At 40.3% G+C, this 10557-nt stretch overlaps 1 pseudogene; it reads right to left on the reverse strand.

Annotated features, from left to right (window-relative positions):
- Window positions 1-745: 745 nt before the first annotated feature.
- On the reverse strand, window positions 746-3143 carry LOC116273686 (annotated as a pseudogene).
- Window positions 3144-10557: the final 7414 nt, after the last annotated feature.

Raw genomic sequence — 10557 nt, forward strand, 5'->3', positions numbered from 1 at the left:
GACTCACCCAGAGCAACTCCAGTCCTACAAACTCCATTCTTGGTAAGTGCCCTATCCAGGTGTCATACTTTTTAAATCTTTTATACTGTATTTTTTCTGCATCTTTCCCAGGTTTAGATATGTTTATATACACAAATGCTTATCATTGTATTACAATTGCCTACAGTATTCAGTAGGGTAACTTGCTGTAGAGGTTTGTAACCCTGGAACAATAGGTTATACCATATAGCCTAGGTATTTAGTAGGCTATACTATCTAGGTTTGTGTAAATATACTCTGATGTTTCCACGATGACAAAAGTCACCTAACAACACGTTTCTCAGAAGGGATTCTTATTGTTAAGCGACACATGACTGTATATGTCTGCTCTTATGACAGTTCCCTGTGACTTGAAGAGCTTAAAGGCACAGAATAAGTGCTCTGTAAATATTAATTGTCATCCTGTTGTTGACAGAAACCAATAAAAGAGAACAATGCTTGGAAGTTCAGTTTCCATGAATTTATCTAGTGCCACTCTGTCTAATATGGTAGTTACTAACCATATGTGGTTATGGAGCCCATGAAATGTGGCTATAACAACTAAAGAACTGAATTTTAAATTTTATTTAATATTAATGAATCTAAATTTACATTTAAAAATTGAAACTTCGTATAATATTAGAAAATATTTAAGCATGTTCAGAATACTTTGAGTATGTAATCTACTTTTTTTTTTTCTGGTGAAAAGATATACATATATTTAGAATTAGCCAGATGGACTCAGTTTAGATGATCCCAATCTTTTTGGCAACATGGCAACATCCAAAGCATTGTAATCAGGAGCCAGTCGAACATATGCCTTCTTCTCTCCATCAGGGTGAATCAGGGTGTTGACCTTGGCCATATCAATGTCACACAACCTGTTTGATCTGGTGCTTGTTGTTTTTAACATCCAAATGAACACGAGTGTGTTGTCTTCTATCTTCTTCATGGCAGACTCAGTGGTCAGTGGAAACTTGACAGCATAGTGGTCAAGCTTGTTTCTCCTGGGGGCAATCTTCCGAGGATATCTGGGCTGCCTCCGGAGTCGCTGTGTCTTGGGCCGCCAGAAGGTGGGTGACATGCGGATCTTTGTTGTTGTTGTTGACACCTTTCAACACTGCCTTCTTGGCCTTCAAAGCCTTTGCTTTGGCTTCTGCTTTAGGAGTGGCAGGAGCTTCCTTCTTTGCTTTTGGCGCCACCTCGTGAAAAGGGCCCGTAATCTACTTTTTCAGCCATTAATTTTATGAAATATAAATACAGATCAAGTATTACTGGTGAAAATTTAGTGTGAGATTTTTCAAACTGAGATGTGCTGTAAGTATAAAATATTTACCAGATTTAAAGACTTAGTGTAAAAAGAGAATATAGAATGTCTCAGTAATTTTTATACTGATTGATTACATATTGAAATCATATTTTGGATATATTGGTGTAAGTAAAATAGTTCATTTATATTGCCAGTTTCTTTTTACTTTTGAAAATGAAACTATTAGAAAATATGGACATATATAGCTGGCTCTCATTATCTTTATACTAGACAGAGCTGCTGTAGATGTTTTAATAATGAGCCCCCAATGCCATTCAACCCTAAAGTTAATTAATTACACAGCAAAGGCACTATAGTGAGTTCTACAGCGGAGATTTAAAGTTCCAATTAAATGGAGACCATATGTGGGATTAATGAGGGAAACTAAGGCAAAGACTGGTCTGTGTGTTGATGAAGCATGACAGGCTCCCATGCCCATTTTTCCTTACTCTTTTGGTCCTTATGTACCTAGGCTCTTTTCTCAGGAGGTGAAGTTCTGCAATCTGTCCAGCCCCAAATTCTGGTGTCCACCTTTTTGTCCTCTCCCAGCCCTTCCCTCTTGTTACCAGTGGGTCTTTGTTCTTAGAGCTCCCAAGATGGTGGCAGGCTGCTCCCAAGATGGTGGTGGGCGCTCCCAAGATGGCAGGAAGCCTTTTGTTCTCTGACCCGGGGTTCTTGGCCTCATGGATTCCAAGGAATGGAACCTTGGGCCATGCGGTGAGTGTTATAGCTCTATTAGAAGCCATGGGTCACGGAAGAGAACGGTGGAACCCAGTGATTAGTGTTCAGCTCAATTAGGACGAACCCGGGCACTTAGCCATGCAGGAACAATGGCGAGCCTTTAGCCTGATGGGAGTGGCAATGGGCACCTTGCTGGATCAAGAGCACAGTGGACACCCTGCTGGATCCGGAGGGGGGAAGTCAGTGGCGGGTCTGTAGTGGCAGCAAACAGCAGTGGTGGACGGCGAGCGAAAGCTCAGCTAGAGCCGTAACAAACATGGACCAGAAGAGAGTGCAGTTGCAAGATTTAACAGAGTGAAAACAAAGCTCCCGTACAATGGGTGGGGACCCAAAGGGGGTTGCCCACTCCCCGCTCGAATGCCTGGGGTTTATATCCCCAATCATTGTCCCCTCCCCCTGTGCTCTCAGGTGATAGATGATTGACTATTTCTTTACCTCCTGCCTTTAGCCTAATTGGTATTTTAGTGAGCTGTCTTTACTACCTGATTGGTTGGATGTGAGCTGAGTTATAAGCCCCATATTTAAAGGTAGGTGTGGTCACCTTCCCCAGCTAGGCTTAGGGATCCTTAGTCGACCTAGGAAATCCAGCTAGTCCTGTCTGTCACTCTCAGGGGCTCACATCCTTCTTACTCTATGTGCCACCAATCTTCTTTAGAGAAACACAGGAAAGAAACTTAACTCCAAAGTACAGGTTGGGAAACTTTCTTAAGGGTTAGGGAGTAAATATTTTAGGCTTTGTGGACCAAAGAGCCTCCATCACAACCAGTCAACAGCCATGGTAGTCATAGACAATATGTAAACCAACAGGGCTGTGTTCTGGTACAGTTTTCTTTATGGACAATGAAATTAGAATTTGTATAGTTTTCTCATATCCAGAAATATACTTCTTTTGATTTTTTTCATTAGCCCTTTCAAAATGTATTCTAAGGTCATGGGCAGTACAAACATGAGTGGGCAGGATTTGGCCTGTGGGTCCTAGTTTGCTGACCCCTGCTCTAAAGTACAAGTGAAGACCCAAATATAATGGACTAACCTTTCGGAAATGTTGAGGCAGAGGCTGGGTGTGATGGCTCATGCTTGTAATCCCAGCACTTTAGGAGGCTGAGGCAGGCGGATCACCTGAGGTCAGGAGTTCAAGACCAGCCTGGTCAACATGGTGAAACCCCATCTCTATTAAAAATACAAAAATTAGCCAGGCGTGGTGGTGGGTGCCTGTAATCCCAGCTAGTCACGAGGCTGAGGCAGGAGAATTGCTTGAACCTGGGAGGCAGAGGTTACAGTGAGCTGAGATCGCTCCACTGCACTCCAGCCTGGCAACAGAGCGAGACTCTGTCTGGAAAAAAAAAAAAAAAAAGAAAGAAAGAAATGTTGAGGCAGAAGAATCTTTTCCTTCCTTTGCTGTCAGCTCAGAGCCAGCACATTGTAGTAACCAGTACATACTGTCTGAGTGATTGGAATTTCTCCCTCAATGAGAGAGGGATGTTTACCACTGAAGGTCATCAGAAGATCCTGACAGAGGAGAGACTTTTGCGCAGTAGTCACTCTCAGGAGTGGGAGAGAAAGTGCACTGACCTGAGTCCTGTACTTTAAAAGGCCCATGTTGGTCCTGGGCCATGTTGGTCCTGGGCCCAAAGAGTGAGGAATCCCCAGAGCAACGAGGACATGCCCTCTTGGAGCCTAACCCCCACCTCCATGCTTCAGGCACTTGAGGCCCTGTAATTCCCTTCTCAAATAACCACCAGTCCACTTTTAGGTGAATGTGGCCTCCTCCCTCATCCCATTCTGTGCACAGACTACCCTTTCAATGTGCTCACACCCAGGCCTAAGAAATGGCCAAGGGGCAGCTGTTTGCAGAGTGTGTGGTTAGAGCTTGGAAGCAAGGGCTAGGGCTTGTCTGTGCTGAGGGTGGGAAGAGAAGGGGAGTTAGCCTGAGATGGAGGGCCAGAGATGGCTTCTTCTATGTAACCGTGTTCAGGCATAGAATTCTAAATTTAAACCTGGCTTTCCAGGTATAAAGGTATATTTGTCAAGGCGACAGAATAAAACATATTTTAGCGAACAGTTTGTTTGTTTGATTTATACCTTAAATATCTAGACATAAAGTATGTGGGCCTCCATTTGTACCTGTATCCTAAACCCTAAAAATGTTAGGGACAGGCCTGCTTTTACAGTAAAGATGTAACTTTGAAATGGAGGTAGGAGCTAGGAGTCAGTGGTGTGGTTAAGCGGGTGTGTTATGGCTGGCAAGAGCCCATCGTGTGCATCTCTTCCCAACTGTGTATTCAGTGACACCATATTGGAAGCTTAAATTTGGCCAAGGAAGGAGTATGTGCACCATAAAAATTGGCAAATGCTACAAGTCAGAGCTGTTTTGTTTGTTTGTTTTGAGAGCTGGTTGCCAAACCTTTTCCAGCTACTGAACACTGTGATTGCCCTTTGCCCACTGGGAGAGGCTGGCTTATCCCTACTCTGCTCCATAGTCTTTCCCCAAAGAACGTATGATTATCAAAGAGATTACCTTTGACAGACGTGTTCAGCAGAAAAGTGTGACTGTGAGAGAGCATATGGAATCTCTTACTTATTTGTAAGAATTTCTGAAAGAAGCCATGTTCCTGGTTGTCCTGAGCTAGGCCCCTAAGCAATGCCAAGCTCTGATTCTTAGAGCAGACTCTCTATAGAGGTCAGCTCTTGCAAAGCTTGAACACTCCCACCCTCATACTGTATGTTTGCAGAATACTTCTAAACTCAGAAAAACACAAAATGACTTTTGTAGTTGATCCCTGGATTCTTTTCTCTGAACATACCAGTAGTTGCAAAATCTATGGTTGTTCATCTTTTATTTTCCATGCCTGCCCTCTAATGGTGAATTGAGAGAAATACAGGTAGATTCCTATCAATGTCATAGAACATGGAAGAGGGATTGGTTTACAAACAGCCATCTCGTGGTCACAGGCAGAAAATATAGAAGAATGAAGATGGCAGGATGTGAGAAGAATGGGGAGTTGTGGAATATACTGAAGAGCTCATGTCCTATCTAAAAGGAATGACCTTACTTACTCGGGGTCTAATACTACCTCTAAGAGACTATGAGTAGAAGAGAGGTCATAGCCTGGCAACTTACAAATGGATGGCTTTTGTTTGACCTTCATAGTATTGATTCATTTACCATTTCCAAATAGTTAAATTAGTTGCATATATGAAAAACTTTTATTTCCAGCTTTTCTTGTAAAGATCTGAATATTTGGCAACCCCAAGTTCACACTACCATTTGGCAACAACTTGGTGATACTTTTGAAAATGGCAAGTGACATTCAAAAACAAGTTATTGTGATTTTCCCAGTCAAAGCAAGCATTATGTCTTCAGTATACCAAACAGATGTTTCCATATGCTTTATGCTCTAGATTTTCTAGAAACAAATACTCATATTTTAGTTGCTTTTAAAAATTAGATAATATGTCATACCAATAAAACCACACATGCACACACACTACAAGGTATATGGAATAATAAACAGCTTTCTCCACACTACCAGTGTCGTAACGCATTGGAATCCTCTTCCTACCCCCACCCCTGAGGAAGAAAACCATTCTGACTGTTATCTTTATTATTCCCTTGCTAAACTCCTAGTGATTCTAGAAAGAAAGTTAGGCAGATAAGAGCAGGCCAGGAGAGGCCCTCATCCTATAACCAGGAATGTCAGACAACCATCAGTGATGGTCAGGTGGTTGTTAAACTGTCGTTCTGTAATAATAATTGGTCGCAGCCAGCTCCAGGGAAAGACTCCAGGGCAAGTCTCCCAGTGGATAGAAAACACCTAAAATGGTGATCAGTAGCTTTCTGATAAGATCTCAGGAGCTGGGCAAGTAGGCTCAAGCATGTGCACTAAGAGGCAAAATGGTGGAGTTTAACTGGTAAATGACCTTCCTTTAGGAACACTCAACTGGTAAGGGAAAAACGTCTTAATGTGTGCAGACTGCCTGCACTCACCACTGTTATCAGGGCATGGCAAGAGTGAGACCGGCCTTGCCAACTGCATCTCAGCTGGGTGAGGCCTATTGCTACCGGCTTTCCCCCACTTCCATGGTGACAGAGGCAGCCATAATCTGCTCTGAAACATACCCCATTGGCCCAAGAGCCCCCCACCCCGCCCGCCAATTCTCTGCAGTGGCTGCAGCAAGCCCTGCCCAAGGAGAGTCTGAGTCAGACTTGCCTAACCCTGTCCCCATCTGATGGTCTTTCTCTACTTACCCTGGTAGCCAATCACAAAAGACATAAATTCTTGGGAGCTTTATGGCCCTGCCCCTTGCCTGAGAAACCTGAATACTTACACTGGCCAACTTAGAGCAAGCTTATATCCCCTTTCTACTAGTGCAGCTTGTGCACTCTTGAAAGTGCCATCTCTTGGATGGAAGCCAACCAACTCAGGACATTACAGTAATTCATGACAGAATAACCCTGCTCCAAGGAAGGAGCAAATAATAGCTAATTCAATTGCCTGCAATATCCTGGCTAACCAGAGATCCTCAGTCTGTCCATGGGACAATTTCATTGCTAGCATAACCAACATATGTTCAGCACACTGAACATATCTACAACCAAGGACTCTCAAAGAGTCTATTTCATTCCCCTACTGCCTCCACCAGATCTGGTGCTGGTATCCATGGCTGAGAGACCTGAAGATGGATGACATCACAGGACTCTTTGCAGACATTCCCCAGTACCAGCCCAGAGCCTGGTAGCCCCACTGGGTGGCTAGACCCAGAAGAGCAATAACAATCACTGCAGTATGGCTCTCAGGAAGCCCCATCTCTAGGGGAAGGGGGAGAGCACCACATCAAGGGATCATCCCATGGGACAAAAAATCTGAACATTGGGCTGTGAGTTCCAGATTTTTCCACCGAAACGGTCTACCCAAATGAGAAGGAACCAGAAAAGTAATTCTGGTAATATGACAAAACAAGGTTCTATAAAACGCCCCCAAAAGATCACACTAGCTCACCAGAAATTGATCCAAATCAAGAAGAAATCTTTGAATTGCCAGAAAAAAATTAGAAGGTTGATCATTAAGCTACTCAAGGAGATACCAGAGAAAGGTGAAAACCAACTTAAAGACAGTTAAAAAACAATACAGGATATGGATGAAAAATTCCCCAGAGAAATAAAGATCATAAAGAAAAAACAATCACAACATCTGGAAATGAAAGACACACTTAGAGAAATACAAAATGCACTGGAAAGTGTCAACAACAGACTAGAACAAATAGAAGACAGAACTTCAGAGCTCAAAGACAAGGCTTTCGAAGACAAAGACAAAGAAAAAAGAATAAAAAAATGAAGAACGCCTCCAAGAAATGTGGGATTATGTTAAATGGCCAAACCTAAGGATAATTGTTTTTCCTGAGAAATAAGATAAATCTAAAAGTTCAGAAAACATATTTGAGGGAATAATTGAGGAAAGCTTCCCTGGACTCACTAGAGATCTAGACATCTAAACACAAGACATCCAAATACAAGACATTCAATATAAGTTCTTTCCCAGGCAAAGAACACCTGGGAAATTCATTGCATAAAGATAATCATGGAGGCACAGAGTCATCAGATTATTTAAAGTAAAGACTAAGGAAACAATCTTAAGAGATGTGAGGCAAAAGCATCAGGTAACCTATGAAGGAAAACCTATCAGCTTAACAGCAGATTTCTCAGCAGAAAGCCTACAAACTCAAAGAGATTGGGGTTCTATCTTTCGCCTCCTCAAACAAAATAATGTCCAGCCAAGAATTTTGTATCCAGCAAAACTAAGCTTCATCGATGAATTAGAGATAAAGCTTTTTTCAGACAAACGAATGCAAAGAGAATTCACCATTACCAAGCCAGCACTACAAGAAATGATAAAAGGAGTTCTAAATCTTGGAACAAAACTTCAAAATACACCAAAATAGAAACTTCTTAACACATAAATCTCACAATAAAAACAATAATGATGAACAATAATGCAATGAAGAAAAACCATCTGGCAACAACTAGCATGATGAATAAAATAGTACCTCATATCTCAATACTAACATTTAATGCTCAACTTAAAATATACAGAATGGCAGAATGGATAAATGTTCACCAACCAAGTATCTGCTATCTTCAAGAGACTCACCTAACACATAAGGACTCACATAAACTTAGGGTAGAGGGGTAGAAAAAGATACTCCATGCAAATGGAAACCAAAAGTGAGCAGGAGTACCTATTCGTATATCAGACAAAACAGACTTTAAAGTAACAACCATTAAAAAAGACAAAGAGGGACATTATATAATGATAAAAGGATCAGTCCAATAGGAAAATATCACAATCCTAAACATATATACACCTAACACTGGAGCTCCCAAAGTTATAAAACAATTATTACTAGACATAAGAAACAAGATAGACAGCAACACAATCATAGCAGGTGGCTCCAATACTTCAGTAGAGCACTAAACAGGTCATCAAGACAGAAAACCAACAAAGAAACAGTGGATTTAAACTGTACCCTAGAACAAATGGACTTAACAGATGTTTACAGTGCATTCTAACCAACATATACTTTATTTTTATCAGCACATGGAACATTCTCCAAGATAGGCCATATGATAGGTCAAAAACAAGTCTCAATAAATTTAAGAAAATCAGAATTATATCAAGTACGCTTTCAGACAACAGTGGAATAAAACTGGAAATCAACTCCAAAAGGAACCCTCAAAACTATAAAAACACATGAAAATTAAGTAATCTATTCCTGAATGATCTTTGGGTCAACAATGAAATCAAGATAGAAATTAAAACATTCTTTGAACTGAATGATAACAGTGACACAAGTTATCAAAATCTCTGAGATGCAGCCAAATCATTGCTAAAAGGAAAGTTCATAACATTAAATGCCTACATCAAAAAGTCTGAAAGAGCATGAATAGACAATCTAAGGTCACTCCTCAAGGAACTAGAGAAACAAGAACAAACAAACCCAAACCTAGCAGAAGAAAAGAAAGAAACAAAGATCAGAGCAGAACTAAATGAAATTCAAACAAAAAAATACAAAAGACTTATGAAACAAAAAGCTGGTTCTTTGAAAAGATGAACAAGATTGATTGACCATTAGTGAGAGTAGCCAAGAAAAGAAGAGAGAAGATCCAAATAAGCTCAATTAGAAACAAAACAGGAGATATTACAACTGATAACACAGAAATACAAAAGATCATTCAAGGCTACTATGAACACTTTTCCATGCACGAACTAGAAAGTCTGGAGGAGAGGGATAAATTCCTGGAAATATAAAACCCTCCTAGATTAAATGAGGAAGAAATAGAAACTCTGAACAGACCAAGTAAAAGTAATGAGACTGAAACAGTAATAAAAAAATTACCAACAAAAAGGTTCAGGACCAGATGGATTCACAACTGAATTCTATCAGATATTCAAGGAAGAATTGGTACCAATTTTACTGAAACTATTCCAAAAGATAGAGGAAAGAGAGAATCCTCCCTAAATCATTCTGTGAAGCCAGTATCACCCTAATACCAAAATCAGGAAGAGACATTAAAAAAGGAGAAAACTACAGACCAATATCCCTGATGAACATAGATGCAAAAATCCTCAACAAAATAGTGCTAACCAAATCCAACACCATATCAAAAAGATAATACACCATGATCAGTGGGTTTCATACCAAGGATGCAGGTTTGGTTTAACATACACAAGTCAATAAATGTGATACATCACATAAACAGAATTAAAAGCAAAATCATATCTCAATAGATGGAGAAAAAATATTTGACAAAATCCAGTATCCCGTTATGATTAAAACCCTCAGTGAAATCGGCATGGAAGGGATATACCTCAAGGTAATAAAAGCCATCTATGACAAACCCACAACCAACATTATACTGAATGGGGAGAAGTTGAAAGCATTCCTGCTGAGAACTAGAACAAGACAAGGATGCCCACTTTCACCACTGCTATTCAACAGTGTACTGGAAGTCCTAACCAGAGCAACCAGAAAAAAGAAATAAATAAAGGGCATCTAAATTGGTGAAGGGGAAGTCAAACTGTTGCTGTTCACCGATGATAGGATTGTATACCTAGAAAACCCTAAAGACCCATCCAAAAAGTTCCTAGATCTGATAAATGAATTCAGTAAAGTTTCAGGATACAAAATCAATGTATACAAATCCATAGCACTGCTATACACCACCACCAACCAAGCTGAGAATCAAATCAAGAACTCAAATCCTTTTATAATAGCTGCAAAAAAAAAAAAAAAAAAAAAAAAAAAAAACCACAAAAAAACAAAAACCAACAAACAAAAAACAAACAAAAAACAAACGGAGGAATATACCTAACTAAGGAGGTGAAAGACCTCTACAAGGAAAACTATAAAACACTGCTGAAAGAAATCATAGATGACACAAACAAATGGAAACACATCCCATGCTCATGGATGGTTAGAATCAATATTGT

The sequence above is a fragment of the Papio anubis genome, chromosome 2 (assembly GCF_008728515.1).
Source record: "Papio anubis isolate 15944 chromosome 2, Panubis1.0, whole genome shotgun sequence".
Taxonomy (NCBI): Eukaryota; Metazoa; Chordata; class Mammalia; order Primates; family Cercopithecidae; genus Papio; species Papio anubis.